We start from the raw sequence: 14,996 nt of genomic DNA, 5'->3' as shown, positions 1-14,996 counted from the left end.
GGTGGGCTTCCCTTTAAACCTAGACTGCTCATTGCAGCCTTGAGGCCCTGTGTGATCAGCCTCTGCCCTCCTCTTGGGCCTCACTGCCTCCTCCCTCTCCCTCACACTCTATTCCTGAGGCAGCAGACTTCTTGGCCCTTGAACATGCTGAGCCCATTCCTGCCCTAGGGCCTTTGCACGTGCAGTTCCCCTGCCTGGAATGCCTGTTTCCCAGCTTCTCCTGTGACTTCCTCCACAGAAAGGCCTTCTCTGACCACGTCCTCTCCCCTCTCCCCGGCACTCCTTATCACATCGCCCTGGTTTCACAGCTGCCCACAGATGAGATGCTCCTGTCCATTCTTTTGTTGACAAGGAGGACAGGGACCTTGCCTCTGGTTCCCTGCTCTCACCCCAGGGCCTGACATTTAGTAGGGCTCATGAAGTCCGTGGGTGGCATGGGCGGTTAAGCGCTTGACTATTAGCCGAAAGGTTGGAGGTTCAAACCCACCCAGAGGCGCCTCAGAAGACAGGCCAGGTGATCTGCTTCTGAAGTCATAGCCTTGAAAACCCTGTGGAGTTCTACTCTGCACGCATACGGCCACCGTGAGTTGGAATCAACTGACGACAACTAACAACAAGTACTGCTGGTTGAATGGATAAGTAAACTGCTGAAACACAGTTCCAAGGGAGGTATTCACATCTACAGTTTTCTCAAATAAAGAAACTGAGGTTCAAGATCACATGCTTGTCAACAGAAGCACCAGGACTCAAAGCCATGTCAGCCTGCCCTGTCCTGTCCCCGGAGCTCCCCAGGGAACAGGGGGTATGCTCTGAAAGAGGCCTGGTGCGCCCCCACAATGCGCCCTTGGGAGAAGAGGCTAGCAGAAGGCGCCAGGCAGCTGGCCTCCCCGGGGGGCACAGAGCCTGCGGAATCTGGCTCACGCCAGCAGAATCAGTCTGCCCTTGGGCTGCGCTGGCTCCAGTCCCGGAGAGGTGGTGACTGTCACTCTCATACAAGAGGGCGCCTCTCGCCATGGCAACAGGGACGTCACCGGGGATGTGAGCACAAAAGTGGGTGTCAGGAAACACCCACACGCTGGCAGCAGGAACACAGTGCCATGGCCCTGTCCCCGCCTGGGGACAGTTGCTGGGAAGGGGCCGAGCCTCTCTGGGCAGCCAAGGCCTTGCCCAGCCCCTGTGCTCACCCTCCCAAAGTCTGCGGCTGTTTTTTATTCTTTCCTGCAGTGGGGAAGGAAGGACGCATCTGCTCTGTGCCCTGCACAGTACTCACCACTTTCATGTCCCTTGGAATCACACCCATTGCACAAATTGAGAAAACCGAGGCAAAGAGAGGCAAGGAGGTTTGCCTGAGACCTGGGAAGCCTCTTACGGTGTGGGGTTACCAGTGGCGCTTTGGAGGCAGGACTGGCCTGGGTTTGAATTCCTGTTTTCCCACTCAACCATCTCCATGTCTTCAGGCAAGTTGTTTTAGTCTCTGAGCCTCAGTGTTCTCATCTGTAAAATGGGGAGAGTAATAGTTTCTAGGGTAGCCACTCGCTTTTTTTTTTTTAACGTGTACAAGGTGGTTCGACCAGCACCCCTATCTGATTCCAGAACTTTTTAATCACCCCACACACACCATTAGTAGTTACTTTTTCCCTCCTTCCCCCAGCCCCTGGCAACCACCAATCTGCTTTGTGTATCTACAAATTTGACTTTTCTGGACATTTCATCTAAGTAGAATCATCCGATATGCGCCCTTTCGTAACTGGCCTCTTTCAGTTGTTTCCAAGGTCCACCCACGTTGCAGCATGGATCAGTACTTCACTTCTCTGTATGGCTGAATGTTCTTCTACTGCCTAGACATGGCTGTGAGGCAGAATCGGTTCGATGGCACTGGGCTTTTTTGGTTCAGGTGTGGATACATCATATTTTGTTTACTCATTCATCAGCTGATAGACATTTGGGTTGTTTCTACTCTTTGGTAATTATAAATATGCTGCTGTGAACATTTCGGTACCAGTTTTTGTGTGGATGATGTTTTCAGTTCCGTTGGGTCCGACACCTAGGAGTGGAATTTCTGGGTCACATGGCAACTCCAGGAGCCCCGGTGGTGCAGCAGTTAAGCACTCGGCTGCTAACCAACAAGTTGGCGGTTTGAGCCCACCAACAGCTCCTCGGGAGGAAAGACCTGATGATCTGCTCCTGTGAAGATTAAACCTGCAGCTATTGAGTCTATCTCACCTCATAGCAACTCTAGGAAACCCTGTGAGGCAGTTCTACTCTGTCATATAGGGTCGCTATGAGTCAGAATCGATTCGACTTCATACAACAACAACATGGTAACTCTGCGCTTAATTTCTGAGGAACCGCCGAACTGTTTTCTACAGCAGCTGTACCGTAAAGCATGAGAGCTCCAAGTTCTCCCCAGTGTTGCCAACACTTGTTATTTTCTGCTTGTTTGTTTTTAATTGCATCCATCCTAGTGGGGGTGAAGAGGTCCCTGGGTGGCGTAAACGGTTTGTGCTCAACTACTAACTGAAAGGTTGGCCGTTCAAACCCACCCAGTGGCACTGCTGAAGAAAGGCCTGGCCATTTGCTTCCATAAAAGATCACAGCCAAGAAAACCCTATGGAGCTCAGATCTACTCTGTAACATGTGGGGTCGCCATGAGTCGGAATTGGCTCAATGGCAATGGATAGTTGGGGTGAAGTGGTATCTCACTGTGGTTTTGATTTACAGTCAGAACTGACTCAAAGGCAACGGATTTGGTTTTTTTTTTCTTTTGATAATGACTAATGGGAGCCCTGGTGGTGCAGTGGTTAAGAGTTTGGCTGCTACCCAAAAAAGTCGGCGATTTGAATCCACCAGCCACTCCTTGAAAACCCTATGGGTCAATTCTATTCTGTCCTATAGGGTTGCTATGAGTCAACATTGGCTGGACAGCAACAGGTTTTTTTTTTTTCTTTTGGTAATGACTAATAATATTGAGCATTGATTTATAATTGAATCCTACAAGGTAGATGTTACTATTTGCCACCACCACTAGTTTTCCAGATGAGGAAACAGGCTCAGAGAGGTTACGTAATTTGCAAGGGCACACTGTCAGTAAGTGGTAGAGCTAGAATTTGAACGTGGGTGTGCTGACTCCTGAGAGTTTTCTTCTATCCCACCCTGCCCTCGGGGCTACTGGAGCTGGGAAGTGGTGCCGGGAGATGAAGCTGGTTCAAGAGTTATAGCGATGGTGCTGTGTGACCTGTGCCAGGTGACTAACCTCTCTGAACTTTGCTTTCCTCCCTGTATGTAAGTGAGGGTCATTGGAGGTTTATAAGCTGGGGTAGTGGCAGGGGGCAGACGTGTAGAGGAGGGGCGCCCAGACTCACAGCCACATAGTCCCTTGAGCAGACGCTTACTGGATGTTCCCTGTGGGGCCGCAGGGGAGTACCAGACACTCAACAAACACTAAGCCAGGGCCTTCTGCATGCCAGGCACTGTTCTAGGGCTGTAGGTATGGCATGAACGAGAGGCGGGCTTCCTGCCTTCAGGCTGCGGACATCCTAGCAGGGCAGACAGACAATAACCTGACAAACTGAATACATACATAACATCCTCTCCAGTGCTAGAGAGAGAAGAGCAGAGCAGTAGCTAAGCGTTAACCCCGATGGCACAGTGGTTAAGAGCTTGGCTGCTAACTGAAAGGTTGGCAGTTCTAACCCACCAGCCATTTGGCGGGAGAAAGATGTGTCAGTCTGCCTCCATAAAGATTACAGCCTTGGAAACCTTATGGAGCAGTTCTATTCTGTCCTACAGGGTCGCTATGGATTGGAACTGACTCAACGGCAATGGGTTTGGTTTGGTTTTCTGGTGCTGGAAGGAGGAGAGAGGGCTGGGCTAGAGTAAGGAGAGTGAGGCACTGGCCTGAGGCACAAAACTCAGTCACCAAGATAAGTGATATTTAAATATAAGATTTTAATGCACGCAAAATGAGACCAGAAGAACTAGATGGTGCCCAGCTACTGCTGATGATGACTCTGACAGGGAACACAATAGAGAACCCCTCCCTGAGGGAGCAGGAGAGCAGTGGGATGCAGGCCTTAAATTCTCGTAAAAAGACCAGACTTAATGGTCTGACTGAGACTAGAAGGGCCCCGGATGTCATGGTCCCCAAACCTTCTGTTAGCCCAAGATAGGTACCATTCCCAAAGCCAACTCTTCAGACAGGGATTGGACTGGACTATGGGATAGAAAATGATACTGGTGAAGAGTGAGCTTCTTGGATCAAGTAGACACGTGAGACTATGTGGGCAGCTCCTGTCTGGAGAAGAGATGACGGGGCAGAGGGGGTCAGAAGCTGACCAAATGAACACGAAAAATAGAGTGGAGGGAAGGAATGTGCTGTCTCATTAGAGGGAGAGCAACTAGGAGTATATAAAAATAGCAAGGTGTATATAAGTTTTTTGTATGAGAGACTGATTGGTTTGTAAACTTTCGCTTAAAGCTCAATAAAAATTTTTAAAAATGCATGCAAAATAAATGCATGGTGATGAAGATGTCAAGATCTTAAATAAACACAGATCCATGGATACAGCAGGGTGAGGGGAGGTAGGGTGTTAGAGGAAGGGGCTTATTTCAGACGGGGGTAAAGGAAGCTTTTCAGAGGAGGTAATGTCTAAGCAGAGACCTGAACACAGGGAGGCGAGGGCATTACGCTATCTGAAGGAGGAGCATTCCAGGCTGCGGGAGCAGCAGGTGCAAAGGCCCTGGGGCAGGAGTGGGCTTGGGCGATGAGATGACGAGCCAGGAGGCAAGAGCGGTAGACGGAGAGTGGAGGAAGATGTGGTCAGACTGTTCAGGGTCTCGTGGGCCAGGAAAGGGCTTGGCTCTTTCTGTGAATGAGATGGACGAAGGGGCCCTCTGAGCAGGGGAAGACCCCTCTGGTTGCTGTGATGAGAACCGGCTGGAGGAGGAACAGGGGTGGAAGCCAGGGATCCAGGCTGGCGGCTGCAGCCATGATGCCAGCAAGTACTGGCTGTGCATTAGAATGGGATGTTAGCGGAAGCCTGGGGTGAGTGTGGGGAGGGGTGATGACTAAAGAATACAGGGTTTCTTTTGGGAGTGGCAAAAATGTTCTAAAGTTGGCTGTGGCGATGGTTGCACAGCCTTGTGACTATACTAAAAAGCCCTGAATTGTACATTTCAAATGGATGAGTTGTATGATGTATGTGAACTACATCTCAACAAAGCTATTTAAAAGAAAGAAGAAGAAAGTATGGAGAACAGTAGTTGGATTCTGGGTAAAACCTGAATGGGGCTGTCTTAGTTATCTAGTGCTGCTATAACAGAAATACCACAAGCGGATGGCTTTAACGAATAGAAATTTATTCTCTCACACCATAGGAGTCTAAAGTCTGAATTCAGGGTGCCAGCTCCAGGGGAAGGCTTTCTGTCTGTCGGCTCTGGGGCAAGGTCCTTGTCCTCAATCTTCCTCTGGTCTAGGAGCTTCACAGCACAGGGACCTGGAGTCCAAAGGATGCACTCTGCTCATGGCTCTTCTTGCTTGGTGGTAATGAGGTCCTCTTTCCTCTGCTCGCTTCTCTATTTTATATCTCAAAGAGATTGACTCAAGATACAACTTAACCCTGTAGATTGAGTCCTGCCTTATTAACATAACTGCCTCTAATCCTACCTCATTAACATCATAGAGGTAAGATTTATGACACATAGAAAAATCACATCAGATCACAAAATGGTGGATAACTGCACAATACTGGGAATCATGGCCTAGCCAAGTTGATACACATTTTGGAGGGACACAATTCAGTCCATAACAGTGGTAATGAGGTCCCTTTCCTCTCTGCTCAGTTCTCTCTTATATCTCAAAAGAGACTGACTCAAAATACAACTTAATCTACAGATTGAGTCCTACCTCATCAACATAACTGCCTCTAATCCTGCCTCATTAGCATCACAGAGGTGTCAGGATTCATAACACACAGGACAATCACATCAGATCACAAAATGGAAGACAAGCATACGATACTGGAAATCCTGGCCTAGCCAAGTTGACACATGTTTTTGGGGGACACTATTCAATCCATGACCGGGGTGTTCCGCTATTTTCAAGTTGCTCATGGGCTGGTGAGCCAAGAGTAGCAGGTACAAACCTCACCCCCAAACGCAATATGCAAGAAACACAGCATCCTCTACTTTCTCCTCGAGTTAACTGGTTTTGGTTTTAAGCCCCCAGTCTACCATGTCAGAGGAACTAAATTCAATCCCTTGGGGCCTGGGGGAGCCTGGGGTGACCCTCTGACCCATTTCCCGCTGCTGAGATGTAACAGAAGTCTGCCGGAGGGTTCTGGGAGAGGCCTCACTAATAAAATGAGGAAGACACAGGCGGAGGGGCTGCTTCCCTTTTGTTCCCACCCCCACCTTGCTTCATGCCTTTGGATGTTGTGTGAGGATGTGATGTTTGCAGCTGCGGCAGCCATCTTGCCACCACAAGGGGAAGGCCAAGAAAAGTGCAAATCGTGGTATTGAGGAACTCCTGCACCCACCTAGGCACCGCCTACTTCCTGATGTCCTCCTAAGTTATCAATGAACGGTCTTATGACTGAAGACGTCATTGGCCCAGTTTTCTCTCACTTGCAGCCAAGTGCATTCCTAATTAATACAACATACTTCTGCTTCTACAGACCTCGTGATACAGGGTTTGGGACAAGAGGCTTTGTGTCCACTATACCTGGGCTTGTATCGCACCTCCACCCTGGCCAGCTGTGTGACCTCAGGTAAACTGCTCCACCTCTCTAGGCCTCAGGTTTTCCAGCTGCCCAGTGGAGATAAAAATGCTGTGTGCTTTGTAAGAAACATGGTGTGAGGCTGCATCGAAGGTGTCCACATGTGGCCTGGTCCTCAGTGGGGGATTAATCGGTGCTGTTCCAAGGGAAGTGGGATGAACCCTTCGCCCTGGGCACAACACACAATGGCCACCTGCAGGGCTTCACCTGAGTGGAGCAGGCTGTCCCTGGCCCAGCAGCTGAGACATCTTTTCTGGCTGACTGATCTGTGGAAGTTGCAGAGGCCATGGGCTGCTGTCGGGGGAAGAGACATTGATCTGATGTTGATTTGGGTTTTGCTTTCCCTGCCTCCTTAGTGAAAGCGCTGAGCATTTACTTAGAGCAAGCTCATAAATTTCCAGCCACTGTGCAGCCTTCCAACTGGAACTGAGTCATTAGCTCTTCTTTGCTGAGTTCAAGGTTGGCCCCTCTGCTCAGCAGGCGCTGGATCCCCTGGAATAAACTCAAGTGCAGCACTACAGAGGTGCCAAAGCTGGCAGGAGCCACGTTGGCCCTTCCAGAAGGGACTCGTGGAGGCTGGGAGATGGGCAAGGTCACCTGCAGAGGCCCCCAGGGCCCTGAGAAGCTTAAGATCACACAGATAAGAGAACCTTGCAAGTGGCCACTACCTAGGGTGGGGTGCCGCAGGTGATCCGGCTTAGTGCCTTCTATTTTATTAACAAGGCTGAGTTAACCTCCCGATCCACCACGACTGGAAGCTGGGTTACTAATCTTATGTCCATTCCCCAGATGCTTCAACTGAGGCCCAGGGAGGTCTTAGGGGTCCTTGGAGGCGGTGGCAGCAACCCAGGGAAGTGGAAGTTCCATGAAGCCGTAACAGGTCAGTGCAAGTTGGTCCCTGGTGAGACAGCAGCACGCCTGGGCTCACGTGCTGTGGTGCATCCCTTCATTCAGCCCTGTCTTGCTCAAGCTCCTCGGTCCCCCCTCCAGGCCATTCTGTGCTGTCCCCTCTTCTGACAAGCCTCTAAGCCCAGCTGCCCTTCTACCTCCACCCTCAAGGAAGTGATTCCATACTGGGGCGGGGGGTGCGGGGGGAAGCTTGTTGCTGCTTCTCCTTTTTAAAATTGCACTAAAAGTCATATCACATACAATTAACCATTTTAAATGAACAATTCAGCGGTATTTAGTGCACCACGGTGTTGTACAGCTACCACCTCTATCTAGTTCCAGAACATTCTTACCACCCCAGAAGCAAACCTCACACCCATTAGCAGTCACTCCCCATCCCCCACTCCCCAAGCCCCTGGAGACCACCAGTCTACTTTCTGTCTCTATGACTTTGTCTGTGACTTACTGCTTCTTGTTGAAAAACAATTAATTAGCTAAATAAAGTCAGCTCCTAATGCAGACAGACCCAAAGGCCTGGGGCTGCCACCTTGGATGAGGGGGAAACTGACCTGTAGCAAACAGTTAACGTACTTGGCTACTACCTGAAAGTTTGGGGGTTTGAGTCTACCCAGAGGCACCTCAAAAGAAAGGCCTGGAAATCCACGTCTAAAAAATCAGCCACTGAAAACCCTGGGGAGCACGGTTCTACGCTGACACAGATGGGGTCATCAGGAGTCGGAATCCAGGGCAACTGGTACTGGTAGGGGTGAGGACTCCACAAACGAGATCTGACCACAATGCACTGCCCTCAGGGGAAGGAAATGCTGAAATGCTCAGGCAGCTGCTGCTGACCTCCTGACCCCTCCAGGACCACCCCTGCTGCTTCCTCAACTCACCTGGCACCCCACACCTCTCAGCACTTCCCTCCTCTCTGCAGTACCTGCCTCGGATTCAAGCTCCAGCTCAAACGCTTCTGGGGGCAGCCCCCACACAGCGCTGTCCCACCCACCCCCACCGTGCCCAGCTGAATTAGTGTCTCCTTCTCATTATGTTGGAAACCGTGGTGGTGTAGTGCTACGGCTGCTAACCAAAGGGTCAACAGTTCGAATCCACCAGGCGCTCCTTGAAAACTCTATAGGGCAGTTCTGCTCTGACCTACAGGGTCACTATGAGTCGATTCCTACTCAACGGCACTGGGTTCTCATTATGTTGTTTCATTCACCCGATAAATATTGACAGTCCCTGCAAATGACTGACAGGCCCAGCTGCTAACAGAAGGATCGAAGGTTCGAGTCCACCCAGAGACACCTCAGAAGACAGTCCTAGCAATCTACTTCTGAAAACTCAACCATTGAAAACTCTATGGAGCACAGTTCTACTCTGACGCACACGGGGTCACCATGAGTCAGAATCGACTCTATGGCAATGGGTTTGGTTTGATTTTCTCCACCCATCAGGCAGAGAACAGTGAACTCCTGACTTCAGGAAGCCGAGTCTGGGGTTCCCATGATGTTTTTTAATAAAATACACTCATTTTTAAGTGTACAAGTTCAAAACTTTTGATGAATGTGTACTGTGGATGAATGGGCACCATCCCATCAACGTGCCAAAGTTTCCTTGTGTCCCCTCCCATTCCCCACCCAGGCAGGCACCGACCTGCTTTATGTCACTAGAGAGGGGTCTTTTCTAGAATCTAATAAAGGAGCCCTGGTGGTGCAATGGTTAAGCACTCCGCTGCTAACCCACCAGCAGCTCCAAGGGAGAAAGACCTGGTGATCTGCTCCTGTAAAGATTACAGCCTAGAAAACCCCACAGGGCAGTTCTACTATGTAACACATGGGGTTGCTATGAGTCAGAATTGACTCCACAGCACACAACGACAACAGAGTCTAATACAGGCATTGGTGGTTCAGTAGTAGCATTCTCGCCTTTCATGCAGGAGACCTGGGTTCAATTCCCAGCCAAGGCACCTCATGTGCAGTGACATCTAAGAGTTGGCGAACTACAGCTTGGAAGCCAAATCCAGTCCCTGCCTGTTTCGAGGACTATAGTTAAGAATGGTTTTTACATTTTTTAGGTCAAAAAAAATCAAAAGAAGAAGAAGATTTCAAAAAAGAACAGAATTTCATGACACAGGAGAATCATATGAAGTTCAAATTTCAGCGTCCCTAAATAAAGTTTTATTGGAACACGGTCATGCCCATTCCTTTCTTTACATGTTGTCTGTGGCTGCTTTCCCGCTACAACGGCACAGCTGAGTAGTTAGGGCAGAGACAGTGTATCCTGCAGAGCCAAAAATATTACTATCTGCCCCTTTACAGAAAAGTTTGCTGACCCCTGACTTAGCCTGGAGCCCTGGTGGTGCAGTGGTTAAGAGCTATGGCTGCTAACCAAAAGGTCAGCAGTTTGAACCCACCAGCTGCTTCTTGCAAGCCCTATGGGCCATTTCTATGCTGTCATATAGGGTCTCTATGAATTGGAATCAACTTGACGGCAACGGGTTTAGTTTTTGACTTAGCATAATGATTTTGAGACTCACTCACATCGTTGAGGACATCAAAAATTCATTCTTTTTTATTGCTGAGTAGTATTACATTGTATGGACAGACTACAATTCATTTATCCATTCACTAGGCGATGGACACTTGGCTTGTTTCCAGTTTGAGCTATTATCAGTAAAGCTGCTATGAACATTTGTGTACAAGCTATGCGGGGCATATACTTCCATTTCTCTCGGGTAAATACCTCGGAGCAGAAGTTCTGGGTCATAGTATATTACTTTGTAGTCTATCATATTTCCATGTTGCGGGGTAACATTGCTAACCAACGTCCTTTTTATCCCAGTAATTCCTTCTTTGCTCCTTGCCCTTCTGTCTTCATGCTAGACCAAGAGGGATTCATTGCTTCAGGGGAGGAAAAATAGAATGGAAAAGCATAAAAAAATTTTTTCAGTTTCAGAAGCCAAAGCTTTTGAATTGCAAAAGCAGGGCTTTTGAGCTTCAAAATCTCAGCCAAGAAGAGCTCCAGACACACACCAGACACAATAGATTTGGGGGGAAATGTTGTCGGTGGTGGTGGTGCCTTTGAGTAGTTTTCGACTCATGGTGACCCCGTGTGACACAGCAGAACCGCCCCACAGGGTTTTCTAGGCTGGGTGGTGTAGTGGTTAAGTGCTACGGCTGCTAACCAAAAGGTCAGCAGTTCAAATCTGCCAGGCGCTCCTTGGAGACTCTAGGGGCAGTTCTACTCTGTCCTATAGGGTCGCTATGAGTCGGAATCGACTCGACGGCACTGGGTGTGGTGTGTAATCTTTATGGAAGCAGATCAGTAGGTATTTCTCCCAAGGAGCCACTGGGCGGATTCAAACTGCACCTTGTGGTTAGCAAGCGCTTAACCATTGCACCACCAGAGCTCCTTGGGAAAAATATATGTACTGATGGGAAAAAAAAAACCCATGCCAGCAGCCCAGGAGGGGATGATAGCTTCCTGGGCTGGGAGCACAAGGTTAGAGGGTAGGCAGAGACCACAGGCTCCATTAGAATCCACAGTCAGACGGCATTTCCCAGCCTCCCTTGCAGTTAGCAGTGGTCACGTGACCGAGTTCTGGCCAAGGGAAGGCAAGTTAAGAGACGTGCCATCCTGACCCTGGAAACCTCCCCTGTAAGATCCTCAATAACTTTCTTTCTCCGCCACCTGGAACCTGATCCGTGATGAAGCTCTGGGACATGATGGAACCACGAGATGGAGGAAACTGAGTTGTGAGTGACTGTGAGGCAGGAGAGCCCCCTTCATCATATAAACGCCCACCCAGAACTGTTGTGTCTGGGAGAACTCTGTTGTGCTATGCCACTAGGGGCAGCCTTTCTAAATCAAAAGACCAAACCAAAAACCCATTGACATGGAGTCAATTCAGACTCGTAGCAACTCAGAGGACAGAGTAGAACTGCCCCATAGGGTTTCCAAGGCTGTAACCTTTACAGAAGCAGACTGCCACATCTTTCTGCCGCAGAGCGGCTGGTGGGTTCAAACTGCCAACCTTTTGGTTAGCAGCCAAGCGCTTAATGACTGTGCCACCAGGGCTCCTGATATCAAGAGAACCAAACCCATATGCTTACTGGGCCAGATGGGTAATGTAATCGAGAGAAGCACACTGGGTGTACGATAGGGAGTGGTGGGGACTGTGGCAAAATGTTGCCCACATCCAATCTGGAGGGGGCAGACACAATTTCACCTCCAAAAACTGCTGCAACATGGATCCAGTGGGGGCAGAACTTCCCCATTTTTCTAGAGAAGTTGGAAATTTAAATGTATGTAAAATGCCCTCATCACCAAATGGTGGCAACTCATTCAAGTTTTATAAAAAATATTGTGCTGGCTCGATTCAACATGGTTAGGGCTAGATTTGGCCTATCAGCCACCAGTATGCAACCTATGTCCATTCATTTAATTATTAAACATTTATTGAGCACCTGCTGTACACCAAGCACAATTTTAAGCCCTGGACAGAAAAGATAGGACAGAGCCTAGGAAAAGGGTGGCTGTTGTTGTTGTTAGCTGGGGTCGTCATGCCGACTCCCACTCATGGTGACCTTATGTGTAACGGTCCTGTACCAACTTCACGATCGTTGGTGTGCTTGAGTCCACTGTGGATACTGTGTCAATCCATCTCATAGACTGCTTCCCTCATTGTCACTGGCCCTCTACTTTACCAAATAGGATGTCCTTTTCTAGTGACTGGTCTTTCTCGATGATGTGTCTGGAGTGAGTCAAAGTCTCGCCATCCTCACTTCTAAGGAACATTCTGGCTGTATTTCTTCTAAGACTGATGTGTTCACTCCTCTATGGAGAGGAGGATAATTCCCCGGTAGAGGCCCAGAGGGATGGGGGCTGTGACGGCGGTCTGGGCTGTTGGGAGCCCAGAGTTGGGGCTGGCCTTCTGTCCTCACCCAGCCTGTCTGCACCATACAAAGCCCCCTCTCCTGGGACTGCGGGGCTGCAGGGGCGGACCAGCAGCCTCCAGGCCTTTCCAAAGGTCTACCAGGGAAAACTTGCCCTAGCTATTGCCCAGAATCATTAAACTCCCAGCCGGTTGCTAATTATTGTGCCCTTGAGCAAAAACGTTAACCTAAAACACATAAAATTATAATGACGTATTTGACATAATTGGAACAAACAAGAGGAGCAGACAGGCAGCAAGCAACAATGCCCCACATCAGCCCCCGCTTCACTGCCCAGGGCAGGCAAGGGCCCACCTGGGCAGGAGGTGGGTGTGGCAGGGCTGGTTGGGGCCGGGTGGGGCCCTGGTGGGGGAGATTTATGGGCCATGTGCCCTTCCTCTTGGGACTGGCTGAACCTGTCTTTTGGTTTTTGGCTTCTGGCTCCAACTGAGCACTCCTCTAAATCAGAATTCCCGTTGAATCCCTGCTTCCTGCTGGGTGTGAGACGATAGGGAGTGGTGGGGACTATGGCAAAATGTGTGTCCCGGAGGCAGTGCCTGCCCCTCTGTCACTCCTTTCCTCACCTGTGATCTGGGCTAGTAAGAGTGTCTGCCTCCCTCTTCCAGGCCGTGGTGGTTCAGTGGCAGAATTCTCATCTGCCACCTGGTAGACCCAGGTTCACATTCCTGGCCAATACGCCCCATGCATAGCCACCACCTGTCTGTTAATGGAAACATAAGTGTTGCTATGACGCTGAATAGGTTTTGGCAGAGCTTTCAGACTAAGACAAACTAGGAAAAATAGCCCAGTGATCTATTTCCAAGAATCAGCCAAGGAAAACCCTACGGATCACAACGGTCTGATCCGCAACCGATGATGGACGTGCAAGCGTTTCCTTGTTGTGCGTGGGGTCACCTTGAATCAGGGGCCAACTAATAACAATGTCACATGTTTGTAAATCCTGAGAACGGTGCTCAACACACAGCTAGCATTCAGAGAATTATTAGCGTTACCTTTTTTTTTTTTAACGTAAGGTCCCTGGATGGTGCAAACCTAAAGGGTGACGGTTCAAACCCACCCAGCAGCACCACGAAAGAAAAGCCTGGTGACCTGCTTCTATAATGATTACAGCCGAGAAAACCGTGTGGAGCAGTTTTACTCTGCGGCATGGGGTCACTGTAAGTCAGAATCGACTTGATGGCGACAGGTTTGGTTTTCCCTTTGACACGTGATGAAAGCTCCCTGCTGTGCCTAGGCTAGCACAAAGCCCTCACTTTATAAGTGGGGACACTGAGACCCAGTAACAGGAAGGATCCAGAATTTACATCTCCTGATGCCCAGTGTGGAGTCCCTGGGTGGTGAAAGTGGTTAACGTGCTCGGCTGCTAACCAAAAGTTTGGTAGTTCATGTCCACCCAGAGGTGCCTTGGAAGAAAGACCTGGTGATCTACTTCCAAAAAAGCAGCCACTGAAAAACCTCGAGAGCACAGTTCTACGCTGACACATGTGCGGTCGCCGTGAGCCGGAGTCAACTTGAAGGCAAGTGGTTTTTAAACTTCCAGTCTAGAGTCCACATTCCTCAAGGCCAAAGGGATAGCTGAGGAGCCCAAGCCAAAAAATCCAAAAAACCAAACCCACTGCCATCGAGTCGATTCCGACTCATAGCGACCCTGTAGGACAGAGTAGAACTGCCCCGTAGAGTTTCCAAGGAGCGCCTGGTGCATTCGAACTGCTGACCTTTTGCTTAGCAGCCGTAGCACTTAACCACCATGCCACCAGGGTGTCCAGCTGAGGAACAGAGCTCGCCAAATGTTCCTTCCAAGAATCACCGCAATCAAACCAACGAAGGCCAAAAGGAGTGAGTATGAGCTGCAATAGGTGAAAACTCAGCCGGGTGTGAGGGAAAAACTCGTGACACCAAGCGCTGCTAGACATTCAGAAACGTGGCTGAGGAAAAATTTCCAGAGCACCTTTCTCGGCAGAACTTCAAATAGTCCTGGAAAAAAAAAAAGGCCTGGTTAGGCACCCAGCTGCCTGGGGGGGGGCTCCTGTAGAGCGTGGGCGTGTTACCCATTTGTTGTCAGCAAGTGGCTGCTGGGCATCAACTATACACCAGGCAGAAATCCGTCCAGTGATCAACAAGCAAAAACAGCTAGCATCTGTATGTATATTTGTATCAGTTAGAGATCTTTGGCCACAAACAACAGAAACCAAGCTCAAAACTCAAGCACAAAGGGAGTCTGGGGAAGGCTACGGGGTGGCTCACAGGATTAGCAGAAGAGCTGGGGCGCCAGGCTCAGCAAGGGAGAACACAGGCACGGGCTGGCCTGGGCACCGCTGGCGTGAATCATCGCCCAGCGATTTCTGCGCTCCCCTGAAGACTGCAAGCCTGCAAG

Source organism: Loxodonta africana, chromosome 19 (assembly GCF_030014295.1).
Source record: "Loxodonta africana isolate mLoxAfr1 chromosome 19, mLoxAfr1.hap2, whole genome shotgun sequence".
In the NCBI taxonomy this organism is placed as follows: domain Eukaryota; kingdom Metazoa; phylum Chordata; class Mammalia; order Proboscidea; family Elephantidae; genus Loxodonta; species Loxodonta africana.
The sequence above is the reverse complement of the archived record's forward strand: the minus strand, read 5'-3'. Positions refer to the sequence as shown.